Consider the following 20,338-nt stretch of genomic DNA (forward strand, 5'->3'; position numbering starts at 1 on the left):
ATATGTATTAATATAAATATAATCTGTATTTATATGTGTGTTATATTAGCATGAATGCAAGTATAAATATAAACTTTAAGCAAATTATTAGGGCTGTAATGTTAAGGATTTTTTGTTTAGAATGGCTTCTCTAGCCATTGACTGACTTTGCAGTGTGCATGGATAAGTATATGCAAATGGGGTGAATTAGCCTAACCACAGGAAGATGGACCACGAATCCAACAGCAGAATTACAGAACCATGCCACCAGTCAAGAGGAAGGAAGGGAATACAGAATGTCAATTACAGCCAGAGATGCTTGTGTCAACCAGACAGGGGACAACATCCACAGCAGCCACAGCAAAAAATACCAGAAACCTGAAGTGAGAAAGATTGGGTCTTGGAATGGCCACTCTGTGTAACAAGAACGAGGAGCCTTTGCTCAAGTTTGTTGGAAGATTAGAAGTTGTCGTAGAGCCATAGGAGGACTAAGAGCTTTGCAACACTGACTTAAAGCCGCTAGTCTCAAAGGTCAGGCACCTGTCAGCACATTTGGGAAGCTGTGCTTACTGAGTGATTACATTCTGCTACTAACCTAATTGACAGCCCTGTTGACATTAATATGGTTCTGTGTGGTGTTGAAAGGTATGCCTTCAGTGTGTCAGATGCTCAAGGGTAACCCATCATGGTGTGCAGAGCTCCCAGATTAAGGCAGACTAGGAAGCTGAATTGACCATCTACTTCTTAAATAGCAGGCTTCTGAAAACCCTATGGAAAAAAAAGAGGAATATGGATAGTTACAGTACAATTTGGAAGTCAATCAAAATGAGGAAAACAGTAACAATCATCTTTTAATAAATGGAATGTGGAATGTATGAAGTATGAATGTTGGAAAACTAGAAGTTCTGAAGACTGAAATGGAATATATGAATATCAACACTAAGTTTTGGTGAGATAAGAAGGACTATATTTGGCCACTTGTAAGCAGATAATTACATGATATTCTATGCTAGAAAGGAAAAACAGAAGAAAATTGTTTTTGCATTTATAGTAGAAAAGTCAGTGTCAAGTTCTACCCTGGAGTACAATTTTATGAGTGATAGGTGATAAGTTATAGTCTGTATGCATATGAGGAAGACCTGTTAACATGATTATTATTCAAATATATGCTCCTATAGCTTTTTTCCGTAAAATGCTGGTCTATCAGATACTTCTCTAAATCTGAACATTCAGCTTAAGAAAGACTAGGAAGTAGGATTAGCCATCCACTTCCAAAATAGGAGGCCTCTGAAAACCCTGTGTACAACAGAACACGCATAGACTAACAGATAGGGCAACTAATGCGGAGCTTTCAAAAATGGAAAATACAAAGCATGAGGAACGATTGTAAGCAGACACTAGTGATTAGAACATGGAATGTAAGAACCATGAATGTAGGAAAATTAGATATTGTTAAGGAAGAAATGGAATGCATAAATATTGACATACTAGGCATTGGTGAGATGAGATGGACCGGCATGGGGTATTTTCAGTCAGACGATCATATGATCTATTACTCCAGAGATGAAAAAGTGAGGAAAAATGGAGCTGCTTTCACAGTTAAAAAGTCACTTCTAGATTCATCTTGAAATACAATATTGTGACCGAAAGGATAATATCCATATGCATACAAGGAAGTCCAGTGAACACTACTATCATTCAGATATATGCTCCAATGACTAGAGCCAAAGAAGAGGGAATAGATTTCTACCAATGTTTATAGTTAGAGATGGATCAAACATGCAGTCAAGATGTATTAACAATATTAATATTATTCATAATTAATAATTATTACTAATTCTTAATAATTGATATTGTTAGTATTAGTAAATATTATTAATAACTAATAATAATGGGACTGGAATACAAAAGTTGGGAACAGAGAAGAAGAACAATAGTTGGAAAATATGGACTTGGTAACAGAAATGAAGCTGGAGATAAAATGATTGAATTTTGCATAATCAATGACATGTTTGTTGCAAATACATTTTATAAGAAACATAAATGCAGGTTACACACATGGATTTAACCTGATGGTATGCATAGGAATCTGATTGATTACATCTGTGTAAAGAACCACTGGAGAAGCTCAATATCAGCTTTTAAAACTAGGTGTTGATTGTGGAACAGGTCATCAACTACTCATATGCAAGTTCAAGCTAAAGAAGAGAAAACTTATATTGAATCCGCTGGAACCAAAATATGACCTTGAGTCTATCCCACCTGAATTTCAGAACCATCTCAGGAAGAGGTTTGAGGCCTTGAACACCAGTGTGCGAAGACCAGACGAGTTGTGGGAGGATATCGAGAGTATCATCCAGAGAGAGTGCAAAAGGTCATTACAAAGATAGAGGAGGAAGAAAAGACCAAAATTGATGTCAGAAGAGACTCTGAATATTGCACTGGAGCACCAAGACGCCAAAGCAAAAGGAAGAATTCAAGATATTAAAGAGCTGAACAGAAGATTATAAAAGGCAGCGCAGGAAGAGAAAATAAAATATTGAAATGAAATGTGCAAGGACCTGAAGTCAGAAAATCAAAAGGGCTGAACTTACTCAGCATTTCTTAAGCTCAAGGAACTGAAGAACAAATTCAAACCTCGAGTTGCTATACTTAGGGATGCTTTGGGCAGAATATTAAATGATCCAGCAAGTATTTAAAAGATGGAAAGTGTATACAGAGTTACTGTACCGAAAAGAACTGGCACACATGGAAGAATTTCATGAAACAACATATGAGCAAGAGCGTAGAGTGATGAAGGAAGAAGTTCAAGCTGCTTTGAAGGGATTAGAAAAAAATAAGCCTCCAGGAATTGATCTTATACCATTTGACATATTTCAACTAACAGCTGCTGCCCTAGATGTGTTCACCAAGTTGTGTCAAGAAATCTGCAGGACAACCACTTGGTCAACTGACTGGAAGAGATCTATATTTGTTCCCATTCTAAAGAAAAATTATTCAACAGAGGGTGAAAATTATCAAACAATATCATCGATAACACATGCAAGCAAGATTCTGCTGAAGATTATCCAAAAATGACCGGAACAGAGAATTGCAAGAAGTGTAGGCTGGCTTTAGAAGGGGTCATGGTACTAAGGGTATTGTAGCTAATGTCAGATGGATCTTGGCTAAAAGCAGGGAGTACCAGAGGAATGCATATCTGTGTTGCATGGATCACACAAAGACATTTGACTGTGGATCATAACAAACTGTGGCTGACTCTGAGAAGAACTGGAGTCCCAGAACACTTGATTGTACTAATGCAAAACCTATACTTGGACCAGGAGGCAGTTATCAAAACAGAACAAGGAAACACTGCATGGTTAACAATCGGGAAGGGTATATACAAGGGATGAGTCCTACCTCCATAACTTTTCAACCTATATACAGAATAGATTATCACCGAGGCTGGGCTGTATGAGGAGAAGTGTGGCATCAGGATTGGAAGAAGATTCATCAAAAGTCTGTGTTATGTAGATGACACAACTCTGCTTGTTGAAACTGAGGAGGAACTGAAGCACTTGCTGCAGAGGGTCAAGGACTGCAGCCTTCAATATGAATTGAGGATTAATATAAAGAAAACAAAGATTCTCACCATGGGGCCAATTGGCAGCATGAGGATGGATGGTGAAGAGATTGAGATTTTTAACTGCTTTAATTTGCTTGGCTCCAGAGTCAACACTCTTGGCACCAGCAGGCAGGAAATGAAAAGACATATTGCAATGGGAAATTCTGCTGTTAGGGACCTCTCCAAATTACTGAAGAGCAATGGTGTCAGTCTGGAGATTAAGATGTGCCTGACCATGGTTTTTGTAGCTACTTGCTATGCATCAGACAGCTGGACAAGGACTAGAGAGGATAGAAGGAAAAGTGACTTCTTTGAGTTATAGTGTTGGAGAAGAGTAAGAATATACCATGGACTGCTAAAGAAATGAGCAGGTTCATCCTGGAGAGGGTTAAACCAGGTTGCTCCTTGGAGGCAAGGATTCTGAAGCTTCATATGACATGCTTTTGGATATATTGCAAGGAGGGACCAGTTCTCGGAGAAGGATGTTATACTTGGATGAAGGGACAGCTCAGGAGAAGACCCTCTATGAGGTGGATTGACTCAGAGACAGTGAGATTGGCATAGGATAGAGCAGGGTTTAGGGCTGTTGTACATAGGGTCGCTACGAGTTGGAGATGACTTGACAGCACATAACAATAGCTAAAGCTAAAGAGGTTGAAACTGAGAATTTTTACAAAATCTTTTTGTCCAAAATTGACCAACCATGCAATCTAGATATGTTAGTAATAACTGGTGACTGAAATGCGAAAGTTGGAAATATTGAAAAAGGACTGGTAGTTGGAAAGAATAGAATTGGTGATAGATAAGTAACTGTATTAGAATGATCAAATTTCTCGTGTTCAATGATTCTAAATACCTTTTTAAAAAAAACACATAACAAACAGCTACTTTACACATGGACATCACTTGGTGGACTGAATAAGAATCAGATTGATTGTATCAATGAAAGGAATCATCAAAGTCAAATGTTGGTAATTTTAATCTGTGCCACTCAGGCCTAGTTTTAATTGGTTTTGGTCAAACATTCTTCTAAATGGCATAGCATTGGTCTGCCCATTTGCTGTACAGAGGTAACTTGTGGTCACTGTGATGCTGAACACTGTTGACACTGATGTGTCAAATGCAACAATGGTTATCCATGGTGGACAGTGTTTGGTGGTGCTCCCCAATTAAACAATCTTGGAAGCAGGAGTGGCTTGCCCCTGGAAACACTATGAACTTGAAGAAACAGTGAAAGTTATATAATTTTTCAGGTCTTTCATTCATGGTGTTGCTATGAGTCATCTATGACTCCATGGCACTTAACAATAACAATGGTGTATATATAGAGAACTACCAGAAGCTCAAGGATTTAGAAGAGGCCAAGGCACTGGGGATATCATGGCTTATGTCAGATGGATCTTGGCTGAAAATAAAAAAATATCAGAAGAATGTTTACTTATGCTTTATTGACTATGCAAAGGCAATTTGACTATGTGTATCACTACAAGTTATGGCTAATATTGAGAAGAATGGGAGTCCCAGAACACTTAATTGCACTCATATGAAACCTACGTCTAGGTCAAGAGGCTGTTGTGCAAACAGAGCAAGGGAATACTACATAGTTTGAAATTAAGAAATGTGTGTGTCAGAGTTGTATTCTCCCTCCAAACATATTCAATCTGTATGCTAAGCAAATTATTCAAGAAGCTACAATCTACGAAAAAAAAATAAGGAATCAAAATTGGAGGAAGACTTATCAATAACCTGTAATGCAAATGCACAACTTTGCTTTTGAAAGTAAGGAGGAATTGAAGCACCTGTTGTAGAAGACAGAGCCTTCAATATGGATTGCACCTCAACATAAAAAACCCAAAAATTCTTACCATTGGACCAATAGAGATCATGATAGATGGAAAAATATTGAAATAGTCAATGATTTCATCTTACTTGGATCCACAATCAACACCCTTTTTATTGGAAGTCAGGAAAGTAGGAGACATATTGCATTGGGAAAGACTACAGTCAGGGGCCTCTCAAAATTACTGAAAAATATTTATGTCAGTTTAAGGACTAAGATTTGTCTGATTCAGGCCATAAGGTTTTTTGTTTTGGTTTTTTTTTTCATCACTTTCTATACATCTGAGAGCTTGACAATGAATTAGGATGACAGAAGAATTCATACCTTTGAGCTGTGGTGATGAAGAAGAGAACTAAATATCCTTTGGACTGCCAAAAGAACAAACCAGTATCTCCCGGAGAAAGTATAGCTAGAGTGCTTGTCAGAGGCAAAACCAATGAACCTTCATGTTAAAAACTCCAGGCATGTTGCTAAGAGAGGCTATTCCTTGGAGAGGGAAATCATGTTTGGAAAGGTGGAGAATTAGTGAAAGAGAAGACTCTCTGCCATATAGATTGACACAGGACTGACACAATGGGCTCTAGTGGGTCAGGAAGAAAGAGGATCGCTGAGGATAGGACAGGGTTCAGATCTGTTGTTCATAGGGTCACCGTGGGTTGTACTAAACTTGACAACACCTAACAACAATAACAACAATATGGTTCTGGGTCTTCTGTGAGCTATTGCAATGGATTATGGGCCCACTAGTAAGACTGGCCTTGGGATGAATTGAAAAAGCTGTGGGAACATAGGGGGCATGTCTGACCTCATGAAATTGGTTCTGTGTTGTTGATGTTGTCAACACGATAGATTCTCTTTGTAGAATTGGTAAAGGTTGGATATGACTGTATCCTTGTGGCCCTTGCTCTCTTTACAATGCAAACATGAGCATGTGTTCAAACATATAAAATATTACTGAAGATCATAAAACTAGAAACTCAAAATCATTGTCACTGAGATAGAAGTGACACACAGCTTACCTTCCAACAAGTTTCAGAGGCTATACATCACAACAGAGGACATCGCCCATCTTTATCTCATGGTGTCACTGGTAGACTTGAAAGTCCAGAGAGACTGTGCCATTGGGTTAACAGTGTAACTCCTTGTAGACACCAGAGTCACTATTTAAAGCCATAGTCTAGCAAAACAAAAATGAACAGACAATATCAACATGAAGGGTGGATAATAGGATAAGTAATCAAGAATTTAAAGTATTTTAGAAAGACAGTTGTTCAACTGACATAGACTTTATCTGTCCAATTTGAAGTTGGAAATAAAAGGCCCTTTCAAAAGATGGCATTTTGGGTTTGGGAATGAGGAATCAAGTGGCTTAGAAATCATTATTAATTAAGTGAAGCTATGTTGTTATGTGCCGTCAAGTCACTTGCGACTCATAGCGACCCTATGTACAACATCCCTAAACTCTGCTCTGTCCTGTGCCAATCACACTGTCTCTGACATTCCTATCCCAACTACCCCAGTCACTGAATCAATCCACCTCATAGAGGGTCTTCCCCTCCTGCGCTGTCCCTCCACCCTCCCAAGCATGATGTTCCCTTTCCAAGGACCTGGCCCTCCTTACAACATGTCCAAAGTATGTTAGAACGGAGCCTCAGAATTCTTGCCTCCAAGGAGCAGCCTGGTTTAATTCTTTCCAGGATGAATCTGTTTGTTTTCCTAGCAGCCCATGCTACCTTCAATATTCTTCTCCAGCACCACAGTGCAAAGGCATCAATTCTCCTATCCTCCTTAATGATTGTCCAGCTCTCTGATGCATAACAAGTGATAGCAAAGACCATGGTCTGTACTAGATGCACCTTAGTCTCCAGAGAGACACCATTGCTCTTCAGTACTTTGGAGAGGTCCCTAACAGCAGACTTTCCCATGGCAATATGTCTTTCAATTTCATTCTAGAAAAGAGAAACAAGGAAGTCAGTATGCACATATAAAGCAACTATAAACCAAATATACAAGAATGAATTAAGACATGTTATAATCTGTAGTGATCCTTTCTCTGTTTACTTGTGTATTTGAATGAAATATGTGGTCCATGTATTAACATCCTTTATTTTTTAAATTAAATGTACCAAGCGGTTTTAATTTGAAAGGTTTACAAACCATATTGATTGTTTTGATTTTTCACACACGCAATCCTAAACGTTTTGTTTTACAACATTAATAAAAATTAATCAAAGTAACTTATTACAGTGTCTTGGTCAGCTCTTTTCATGGAATGCCTGTACCATCACTCAACTTACCTATTCATTAGTTTTTATTTTCTTCTTCCTTCATTCTAATCCCTGTTATCATTCCAGATTTGATTCTGTGTGTAAACCTTTGCTTAGCTTCTTTTTTAAAAAAAAATTAATTTTATTTCTTTTTTTAATAATTTTAATGAATGTTTACAGAGAATTTGGATTTCCATCCATTCATTGCTGCGCTTCTCTACCCGCCCCCCACACCCCAGATCACTCCCCTCCTTCAAAAGCAAAAGACTCCCTCCCTGGTACACAATCCACCCCGCACCCCTCCCACCGCCCCAAGCACATTCCACCATGCAACCTTAATTGTGGACTCTTGTGATAACCATAATACCCTATCCTACATCGCTTTTCAATTATTCAGTCCCTCATCTGTTTCAGTGCAGTATACACAATTTATCCAGTTTTTCTCAGTCTTTCCGCTACCCTGATATCAGTCCCATTTTACAGCAGTGGCACCATGAAATATTTGTCCTTTTGCAACGGAGATATTTCACTCAGCATAATGTCCTCCAGGCTCACCCATTTTGAATAATATTGAATGAGTTCCTTGTTTTTCAAAGCAGCATAGTATTCTATTGTGTGAATATACCACAGCTTCTCTATCCATTCGTTTGTTGATGGGCATCTGGGTTGTTTCCAACTCCTTGCTATTGTGAACAGAGCTGCTATAAACATGGGTGTGCATATATCTTTGCTTAGCTTCTTATAATAGTGATTTTATACTCCGATTGCTTTTTTTGTGACAGGCTTATGCCACTCATCTTAATTCAGTCATCAATTTTATGCAATGTTTCACCAATTTGTAATCAATTGTGTGAATGTAGCATATTTTCTGTAACCATTCTTTCACTGATGCACGCTTTGGTTGTTTCTAGCTCCATGCTACTATTATAAATAGTGCTGTAATAAGCATGTGTTTGCGTGTGTTAGTTTGTGTTGCCCTTCTTAATTGTTTGGATTATAAACCTAGTAGTGAGATTGCTGAATCAAATAGTATTTCTACTCCCAACTTGTTAAGGAAACAAAAACCTCTTTCAAAAGTGTCTGTACCATTTTACATTCCTGGGTATGACTTCATTTAAAATAAGACTATAATATCATTAGTTGTTGACAAAGCGGCTTACTTTAGCAAAAAGGGAAGAGTCAGATTACAAAATTTCTAGAGAATATTTGATAATAAAATTTTTACTATATATCATATTTACTGCAAGATAATATTCCTCACATTTTGGACCAAAGAAAGTGAGTCAAGGAATTTAGATATGGCTTAATTGTTTTCCTTATAGATTCCACTCCTGGTTTTTCACATACAGAGCAGCTAAGTGTTCTTTTAAAAATTACAAAGCAAGTCTCATATATTCATGAAGTTTGGAAACTTAATTTTATTAACTGCAATTAAGCTATACTTGTTTCACTGAAAATAGCTAGTTAAACTCTATCATTTAAGTGTATTAATTATTAATCAATTTGTTGATGGACAATAAGCATTAAGATTGGTTATGTCACCTCGTAAATGGCAACCATATGGACATTCTATTAAGGGGGTGTACTCAGTATTTTGGATGGCCCTAAGAAGCCATCCAGTCACAAATGGCAGCAGTAATCTCAAGCATCCTATCTAGCCATGAAAGTGCCACCCTTGACTACTATACATCCTTATTCAAAGAAAGAAGGTCTCTTCTACAAGGATGAATTTTGAATCAGTGGCTAGAATTTGGCCACATACTCATTTATAAATCATCAATAACAAAAACTATGTAAATAACAATGTTACCTTAAAAAATGTATATTTTATCACAGTAGCTAGAAATGAAGCAACTCTCTTAATACTTATAAATAAGATGGAGTCTTAAAGATAACTGTTATTGTTAAGTAGGGTCAGGATATACTATTCTACTGTTAGAAATGAAAGAAACTAAGTAAATACTGGGTAAGGAAAAAACACCAAAAAAACCAAAACAAACTTACAAGAACACTCCAAACAGAATTATTAAATTGAAAGCTGATACCTTGTAACTCTTGGTTTAATCCTTGCTCTCACATTACTCCCTTATCTGGCTCTGCCCTTCTTCATGTATTGAATAGAAGGATGAGCTTAGTCATTGATTTTCATGTTCCAGGATGCTTTGGAATCACCAATATGTGTTATTTTGTTGTTGTTAGTACTATTGTACTGAGGATGACTCATAGAAACTCTATGAACAACAAATCTGACCTCTGTCCTAACCTATGCCAACCTCATAATCTCTGACACATTCAAGCCCATTACCACAGTCACTGTCCAGTCTTCCTAGTTGAGGAGATTTCTCTTTTGCTGTCTACCCACCTATCCAAGAATTATGTGCTTCTCCAAGGAATAGCCTGTCCTAGGAACATGCCCAAATTATGTGAGACAAAGCTCTACCATCTTTGCCTCCATGGAACATTCTGACCGCATCCTCTGAAGGACAGGGAGTATCTCTCCTTTTGGCAAGCTATGATATAGTTAAAACTACTCTCTAATGTAGCCTTTTGTTTATATGGTTTCTATGAGTTTTGCTCAACTCGAAGGCAATAAACAACAACAACATTCTCCAATACCACAGTTCGAAGGCATAAATACATCTTCTGTCAGTCAGCCTTATTTATTGTCCAGCTCTCAGCAGTATAGCAAGTGGCTAAAAAGGCAGAAATCAGGTGCACCTAAGTCATCAAATTAACATCATTGCTCCTCAGTAATTTAAAGAGGTCCCTGCCTGGAGACTTTCTCAGTGCAATATGCCTTCTGATCGCTGACTGCTGGTATAAACTGTATTGATTGTGGGTCTAAGTAAGAGCAATTGCTGACAACTTCAGTGTTTTCTCCACAATATTATTGCCTTTTGGTCCAAGAGTGAAAGCTTTGCTTTCGTGATGTTGAGATATCACTCACATTAAAGGCTGTAGTCTTTTATTTCTGCAGTAAGTATATAAAGTCCTCTTCATTTTCAGCAAACATCATCTGCATGTGAAAGGTTATTTATGAGTCTTCCTCCAATTCTGATGCCACATTCTTCTTAGAGTCCAGCTTTTTAAATTATTTTCTCAGCATACAGATTGAATAGGTATGGAAAAAGAACCCCCACATACTTTTCTTGTTTTATGTCATGTAGTGTTCCCTTTCTTCATTTGAACAACAGCTTCTTGGTAATTTCTCAGTGTATTGTAGTGGGGGAATGGTTTATATGTTGCTAATTATTTTGTTGCTTTGGTATCTGTCTTCTTGCTTGTTTATCATTGTTCTAATTAGTACAGCACTTGTCTGTCAATTGCTGTGCTAAGGTAACTTGTGAGTATTGTGTTGCTAAATTCTGTGCCATTAGTGAGTCAAATGTCAGAAAGGTCACTGATGATGAACAGGCTTTAGTAGAGTTCTCAAATTAAGGTAGACTAGGAAGAAAGATTGGTCATCTACTTCTGAACTAGTGCCTCTGGAAACAATATGAACAATGGATAGTAACCATGTTGGAGGTAAATTCCAGATTGGAAGCCAGCCAAAATAAAGAGTAAAGCTGTAACCATGTTTTAATAATTGGAACATGGAATATATGAAGTATTAATGTTGGAAAACTATAAATTGTAAAAAATGAAATAGAACACATGAGCAATCTAAGCATTAGTGAGATGAGGTGAACGTGTTTTGGACAATTTGAATCAAATAATGGAATCACTGGGAGAGATTAGTAAAACGGATTACTGAGTACCCCTCTCAGAGTTTATTATTCAGTAAATCTGGATGCGGCATAAACGTTGGAATTTCTGAGAAGTTTCCAGGTGATTCTGTTGCTGTTCAGATAGGGACGGTATGTGGATAACCAATTATGATACCTTCATGAAGGGCCATCTGGTTTCTTTGGTACCTGGCATAGAACCTCGAACCAGGTCAAACTCCTAGTAAGCTTCAATTTGGTCTCTGAAGCTAAAAATCTTTATGAAAGAACTTGTTTGTCTTTATCCCATAAAACAACTGGTGGATTCAAACTACTAATCTTTTAATTGACAGCACAACATGGGAAGTGTTAATCCACCAGAGCTCCTGTGGTAGATACCTAATCACATGTTATTTAAAGGTAACTACATAAATACATTCTAGACCTATAAAGCGTTGTCAGAAGGAACAGAGTCTTGAAAAAAGACATCATAATAGGGAAGGTGAAGAGTGAGAGAAAGAGATGAAAACCTCAAAACAAGATGGACTGACATAGCAACTGTAACAACAGGCTCAAGAATCTATCTGAGATAATTCAGATGATGCAGGAGAGGGTAAAGTTCAGATTTGTAATTCATCTCTGTGAGATACAGTGAACTCAATGACACCTAATAACTACTACAAACCCTACTTTCACTAAGTCGTTCCTCCCCCCCCCCGCCTCCCCCCAGGTCCAGAATTATTACAATGGCTAACTTTCATTCCAATTGAGAATGTACCATTACCTATATTCCTGTGGTTCATATGCCCACATTCTAGAAATATAATATGATCGTCACTAATTCCTTGGTCCAATGTCTATATGCATCTCCCTGATTCCATTATGCACGTGTATGGTAACAATAGATCAGCCTTGGTTTTTACTGTGTTGTAGATCAAAGGGTCATATTACTAGTTACATTCTACATTTGAATTGATTTGGTGCTATTTTGTGCAGACCAACATGTATCCAAAACCTGACAACTTTACCTAAGGTTTCATGCTGTGGGGAGCAATTTTCCAAGTTTATTTGACTACAGAACATACTGGAACATTGGCAGATGATCAGGCAAAGCTCAGGAGATGTTATGTCCATTTGGATTAAAATGGGCAACATAAATGATTTCACAGATGAATTATCTGCTATAAGGAATAATTGAGCCCTGATTGTAATGCTTTGAAGAAGCATTACAAAACACAAATTAGAATGATTAAATCATTTTCATTATAATTAAAAAGAACAAAATAAAATAAAACATTTTATATGTTTGATATAAAACATAATACAAAAGCTATTTAAAGACAGGAATACTTTTGAGCCATTTTCCTTCTTTTGCTTACTACGGACAACCATTTTGTTGGTTCTTTTAATTTGGTGGAACCGGTTTTTTGCTTCTATTGTTGTACAGAATGAATATAATGGTACTATAACAGTTCTGCTGGCAAAAACCTTTTACATCAAAAAGTACACCACAACAGACATTAATTCAATAGTTAAGGATCCTGAAATTAGTATATCTTTAAAACTACTAATTGATTTCTATTTGTGGTATCATGGGCTTATTACTCAAAATGATTTTTTTTGCCATAGGCTTTGACTCTCAATGTAAGACCTGGTGGGAACATAAAGTAGGGCATGCATAAATTAATTGCAATGGGATTGGTCAGTATTCCCTATCCTCAAAGTTTAAATTGAGCAAGCTTAACAGTAAAGGTGAGAATCTCAGCACCACCAAGGGAGAAACTGATAACTCAATGCCTGTACTTTGAGGCCAAAAATTTCTGGGACCATTCAGCACAGGACCTACATGAGAGCCATACCCGACACAATGAATGACCAGAGACCAGCAAGAAAAAGAGATGGCTGAGGACTGCCGCCCCATGGAGCCAAAGCCAAAGATCTTTGCTAAACTACCTGTAGGACAGATGTGTAACTGACATAATTATGAGAGTTTTAACAGCCCTGAACTAAGCCATGAGCCTGACGGTCAAAGATCCTAAGAGTAGGCTGAGAAGTAGTCCTGACTGAGGAATCATACTTTGTTGCCAACTCAAATTGCACCTCGCTGGGCTCCACGCTGCTGCCGCCGCTCCCGCCCATGCAGAAAGTCGGTCGGGCGGCTCGGCATTAAACTGAAAAGATGTCCTTGTATGATGACCTGGGAGTGGAGACCAAAACAGTGATTCAGAAACAGAAGGCTTCTCCAAAAATTTCAAACTTTTGTAGTCTCAACTTCAGGTGAAGAAGGCCGCTCTCACTCAAGCAAAGAGCCAAAGGACAAAACAAAGTACAGTCCTTGCCCTAGTAACTGACCTAAAACGAGGCGGTTCGTCAGATGACCGGCAGATTGTGGATACCCCACCTTATGTAGCAGCTGGCCTAAAGGATCCTGTTCCCAGTGGATTTTCTGCAGGAGAAGGTTTGATTCCCTTAGCTGATGAATATGATCCTATGTTTCCTAATCATTATGAGAAAGTAGTAAAATGCCAAAGAGAAGAACGACAAAGACAGCGGGAGCTGGAAAGACAGAAAGAAATAGAAGAAAAAGAAAAGAGATGTAAAGACAGACATGAAGCTAGTGGATTTTCAAGGCGACCAGATCCGGATTCTGATGAAGATGAAGATTATGAGCGAGAGGGGAGGAAAAGAAGTACGGGCGGAGCTGCTATTGCACCACCGACTTCTCTTGTAGAAAAAGACAAAGAGTTACCCCGAGATTTTCCCTATGAAGAGGATTCAAGACCTCGATCACAGTCTTCGAAAGCTGCTATCCCTCCCCCAGTGTATGATGAACAGGATAGGCCAAGATCTCCAACCGGGCCTAGCAACTCCTTCCTTGCTAACATGGGTGGCACGGTAGCACATAAGATCATCCAGAAGTATGGCTTCCGGAAAGGCCAAGGGCTTGGGAAGCATGAACAGGGGCTGAGCACTGCATTGTCAGTGGAAAAAACAAGCAAACGTGGAGACAAGATCTTTGTTGGTGATGCTACAGAGAAAGATGCAGCCAAGAAATCGGATTCAAATCCATTAACTGAAATACTTGGTGCCCCACTAAAGTGGTCCTACTAAGGAACATGGTTGGTGCAGGAGTAGTAGATGAAGACTTAGGAGTTGAAACCAAGGAAGAATGTGAAAAAATACTGCAAAGTTGGAAAATGTGTAATATTTGAAGTTCCCGGTGCTCCAAATGATGAAGCAGTGTGGATAATTTTAGAATTTGAGAGGGTTGAATCAGCAATTAAAGCTGTTGTTGATCTGAATGGGAGGTATTTTGGTGGACGGGTGGTGAAAGCATGTTTCTACTATTTGGATAAATTCAGGGTCTTGGATTTGGTGGAACAAGGTTGATTTCAGATCCTAGAACACAAGTCATCTCTGATCTTAAATGAGCACGAAGGAAAAAGGCATCAGCCTCAAGGCTGTTTGGGCTCTGAGACTCTTGAGAGGACTTCTAACATACATGTTGATTCCTTTTTTTTTTTATATTGTGGTTTTTTAAATATAGTATAAAAATTCTTTAAGAAAACAGAACAAAAAATGCAACCTGCTGGCTTACATAATAAAATTTATAGGCATGCCCATGATTCTGTGAGAATTTTGTGGCCATTTGCAAAGGATTTCGGACTCAATAGTACAACAGTACAATTGGTGCTGGAATTAGTAAAAGTAGGTGTGAAATTATAGAATCATATCAAATCTTATTAGTTTTGTATTGTCAAAGTTGTACTTGGGTACAGTTCCTCCTTGTAGAGTTAACAGAGGTCTGAGGTGACCATCTTCATGCCACCTACATTCTTTTCAAACTATTAGACCACTCACTTTCTGATATTTTATAAACAAAAGGATTTCTTTTTTTTAATTTCAAAATTTTTTCTATTTAAAATGTTAGTAATTTTAATCTCAGGGTAATATTTTTTTAATCTACAGGAATTTTAATGAACTAATTAATTACACTAATCAGTTAAAATTTTTGTTGTTGTGTACCATTGAGTCAGACCCCATCTATAGATGACCCTCTGGTGAGTTTTCAGAGGCAGCTAATCACACAGGAGGAGACTTGCCATTATTCTCCTATGGAGCAGCCGGTGGATTTGAACTGCTTGCTTTTTGAATTGCAGTACAGACTTTTACCATTAGGTCATTGAGATCTGACACAGATTTGTTGTTCTGTGCCTTTGGGTTACAACTGATCCAGTGGGTTTTAAGAGGAAGTTAACTACATGGGAGTAGATTGTCTTTCCTTCTCCCATTGAACAGAAAATGGATACCTTTGGAATTGCAGTACAAATTCTTTATCACTAGGCTACCAACTAGGGTTAAAAAAAACAACCAGAACAACAAGCCTATGTATTGTTGTTGTTAAGTGCCATCGAGTTCTAGATGACCCATAGTGACCCTATGAATGAAAGACCTGAACACACGTATAACTTTGATCATTTCACCAAATTCATAGAGTTTCTGGAGGCAAACTATTTTGGAAAAGGATGACACTCCTGCTTCCAAGCCTGTTTTAACTGGGGATCTCCACCAAATACTGTCCACCATGGATAACCATTATGCCATTTGACACAACAGTGTCACAGTATTTAGCATCACAGTAACCACGAGAACAGCAAATGGACAGACCAGTACTACAGTATATAGAAGAATGTTTAAGAAACAGAGAACTCAATTTAGGTGATTAACTTGATGTTATTATTGTTGAGTACGCCTCATAGTTACTCCATGAACAACAGATCTTAACCCTATCCCATCCTCTGCTATCCTCATAATCACTGAAAAACTAGTGTTGTAGTCACTGTGTTAATCCACCTGGCTGTGAGTCTTCCTCTTTTTCATTATCTCTCTACCTTCCAAGCATTGTCCCTCTCCTAAGCATAGCCCCTCCTTGCAACACGCCCGAAGTATGTGAAACAAAGTTTTATCATCTTAGCCTCCAAGGATCACTCCGGCTGCACTTTTCCTAAAACATTTATTCTCTTGGAAGTCCATGAGAACCATTCAGTACTCTTCAGCAACACCACTGTTCAAGTCAGAAGTAAAGACATAACACATTTAGAAATAACACATTTATATATATATTTATATTTTTATATATTTATATATAAAAATTATTATTATTACAAATTAAGCCCTGTTAATCTCCCACAGTGCTTATCTTTTCATATTCCATTTCAATTTTTACTTGAGCTTATTCACTTTGTGCCACCTAGTCATTTGCTTGGTGTTCCTTAATGGAGAAGAAATACTTCTTTCCCAGGCCTTCAAACTTGATTTTCATCCTTATTTCATAAATTTTTTTTGGAAAATATGTAAGAAATTATTTTCTCTTTTGTGAAGACTCAAAAGCACATGCAATATAAAAGTTTACTTGGCCTATTGTTATTATGTGCCATTGAGTTGCCTGTGATTCGTAGCGCCCCTATATACAACAGCCTAAAACCTGGTCTGTCCTGCGCCAATCACACCCTATTAGACACACCTATCCTGATTACCCCAGTCACTGAATCAATCCACCTCCTAGAGGGTCTTCCTCTCCTGTGCTGTCCTTCCACCCTCCCAAACATGACATCCTTCTCCGAGGACTGGTCCCTCCTTGCAACATGTCCGAAGTATGACAGATGAAGCTTCAGAATCCTTGCCTTCAAGGAGCAGCCTGGTTTAACCCTCTCTGCTGTTTAAGGCAGACGATGGCTTAAAGCCCCAAAGGGAGAGTGGAGGAAAAGGCGACCATGTCATTCCTGGGTTTCTGTGACTTCTTGCTGCCTAAGCATGGTGGTCCATGTGCACAAGTAATCGCAAGTTTTTGGGGTCATGTGATTTTTTGGGGGCTTGTGTTTGACGTGCAGTATAGCTATTTCCCCCAGGAGCAAGGCCTTTGAGGCTTGGCCTAGGGTTTAAGGCATGGTGGACAGTGTTTGGTGGAGCTTCCTGATTAAAACAAGCTTGGAAGCAGGAGTGGTATCCGCTTCTGAAATGCCTTCCCTCTATGAACAGTGCTCAGGACTTTTATTCATAGGGTCTCTATAAGTCATCCACAACTGGACGGCACCTAACAACAACAGGACAAACATGTTCATTTTCTTAGCAGTCCATGGTATATTCAATACTTTTCTCCAATACCACAGCTCAAAGGCATCAATTCTCCTTCTATCCTCCCTAGTCATTGTCCAGCTTTCTGATGCATGGCAAGTGATTGCAAAGACCATGGCTTGAATCAGGTGCATGTCAGTCTCCAGAGTGACACCATTATTCTTCAGTACTTTGGAGAGGTCCCTAACAGCAGACTTTCCCATTGCAACACATCTTTTTAATTTCCTGGCTATTGGTGCCAAGAGTATTGACTCTGGAGCTAAGCAAACTAAAGCTGTTTACAATCTCAATCTCTTCACCATCCCTCCTGATGCTCCTAACTGGCCCAGTGGTGAGAATCTTTGTTTTCTTGATATTAAATTAAACCTTAATCCATACTGAAGGCTACAGTCCTTGACCTGTAGCAAGTGCTTCAGGTCCTCCTCAGTTTCAGCAAGTAGGGTTGTGTCATCTGCATAATGCAGTTTGTTGATGAACCTTCTTCCAATCCTGATGCCATACTTCTCCCCATACAGCCCAGCTTCCTTCCCAGATAATCTGTTCTGCATATAGGTTGAAAAAATATGGTTGGCCTATCACACAAATTTTAATGTTCTCCAGAACAATGTAGTACCAGGAATGGAGGAAGATGCACTAAAAATCTGCACTATGTGGATGATACATCCTTGTTTGCTGAAAGAAAAGAGGATTTGAAATACTTCAGAAGATCATAGAATACAGTCTTCATTATGAATTTTATCTCAACATCAAGAAAATAAAATTCCTCAGTTTTAGATCAAAAGACAATAATCTTATGGAGAAAAGACTGAAGTTCTCAGCAATTTCATTTTACTTGCATTCACAATCAGCACCCATGGGAAAAGCAGTCAAGAAATCAAAAGACTTATCACATTAGGAGGGGGAAAAAACCAAACAGTTGTTGAAGATTCTCTAAAGAGCAAGGATTTAAATCTAAAGACTAATCTGTGCCTGATCCAACCCATGGTGTTTTTAACCATGCATCTGAAAGTTGAACTGTAAATAAGGTTGACAGAGAAACATTCTATATATTTGAATTGTGACGTTGAAATAAGTACTGAATTTCTCTTGGAATTCTGAAAGAATAACCACATATTAGTTGTAGAGAGTGCAACCAACGTATTCCTTAGAGGCAAAGGATGAAAAAGCTTCAACTCACATACTTGGGTATGTTGTTGGAAAGGGCCAGTTTTTGGAAGAATACATCATAGTAGGAAAGGTGGAGGGCCAGAGAAAGAGAGGAAGACCCTCAAAAACATTGATTGACACAGTAACTGTAACAATGGGCTTGAACATATCAGAGATCGTGAGGGCGACACAGGTTAGGACAAGGTTCAGATCTATAGTTCGTAAGGTCCCTAAGAGTCATAGTCAACTCAATATCACCTAAGAACAGCAACATGCTTTATATACTCTTTACTTTTCCCCACCACTCTTTCTTTCCTACCAGATAACCTATAAATATTTACTGATTTGCAATATTTATTTTTTCTTACTTCTCTAGATTAGAAACCCCACAGAAATATGAATTATTTGACTATTTTTTTCTGTTTTTTTTTAACATAATGCTTTCAGTATCTACTAAATAAAACAGCAGTGAATATATAAATTAATTGTTATATTTACTTATATTTTAAGCTAGGCTCTCGCCACTTGAGAGTAAGCTCAATGGAAGCAAGAAATATGCCTAACTCATTATCACAGTTACAGAAATTAAGGTAATAATTGAAACAGGCAAAAAATTAAGGAAATATTTGTTAAACAGATACTATAGCAGCAAGACCTGGGGCTTCTTTGAACTTGTCTTAACTGTTCCCTTTTCTCAGTGGGAAAACAAGAGAGCTAGACTAGAATAAAGACATCTACTCATTTGTTGATCCACAAGAACTTTAGTCTTTGTAGTGGTGTCCATCATAACAGTTCTTTTTAATCTAGTCATTTGAATGGAAAAATTAATAGTAACTGAGATGCAACAAAGTTGTGTTCACAAGAAAAAAAAGTCCTACAGTGATTTGGCTGCTCAGCAAATCTCTCACTCCCAGTACCTCAGAGCTGAGTAAATCTTACTCTTGATCATAATATGTCAAAATCTAATGAACTCACTTGAACATAGAGAGGAAATTTATCACAATTCCTCAAGGACAAATGATCTTTCTCAATATTTGTAGAGGAAACTGTCATGAAAAAATGTAGTTGTACATACAAAGATCTTGAGTTTCCTTAAACTTGATTTCATTGAATCAATTTCCCAGCAAGAAACAAGGCTGCTACACTAGAATCTAAGCATCTATTTATTTGATGATCTCCAATAACAATCTTCCTAAAGGATCATAAGAAACCATTTTGCATGAACCCATTACAAAAGCTCCCAGATAAGCCTCTGTTTTAGAAATCACATTACTTCCATAGCTATACGTTAATTCTGATCAACGTAACACATGTATTCGTCTATTTAGGCATACACATGTATGCCTCTTTTCTCTTTCCATTTCCATCTTCAGCTTCATCTATCTATTTGTGTTCGCATTTATTTCTATCTCTACATCTATCGATCTATATATAATATACTTTATTTTGAAATCCTTAGTTGGCACTGTGGAAAGGTATGCTGATCAAAAGTTGACGGTTCAAATTTGCCAGCTACTTCGCAGTAGCAAAATTTAGCAGTCTCCTTCCTTCTCTAAAGATTTATAATCCTGAAAACCCTTCTGGGCGATACCATTCAGTCTTAAGGAGTTGATATAAGTAGGAAATAATTAGATGGCAGCATTTGATTGAGTTTTTGTTA

At 37.9% G+C, this 20,338-nt stretch overlaps 1 pseudogene; it reads left to right on the top strand.

Annotated features, from left to right (window-relative positions):
• The first annotated feature begins 13,576 nt into the window (after positions 1 to 13,576).
• Positions 13,577 to 14,787, top strand: LOC102858646 (annotated as a pseudogene).
• The last annotated feature ends 5,551 nt before the right edge of the window (positions 14,788 to 20,338 follow it).

Source organism: Elephantulus edwardii, unplaced genomic scaffold, assembly GCF_000299155.1.
Source record: "Elephantulus edwardii isolate Elephantulus edwardi_28Jun2011 unplaced genomic scaffold, EleEdw1.0 scaffold00108, whole genome shotgun sequence".
Taxonomy (NCBI): domain Eukaryota; kingdom Metazoa; phylum Chordata; class Mammalia; order Macroscelidea; family Macroscelididae; genus Elephantulus; species Elephantulus edwardii.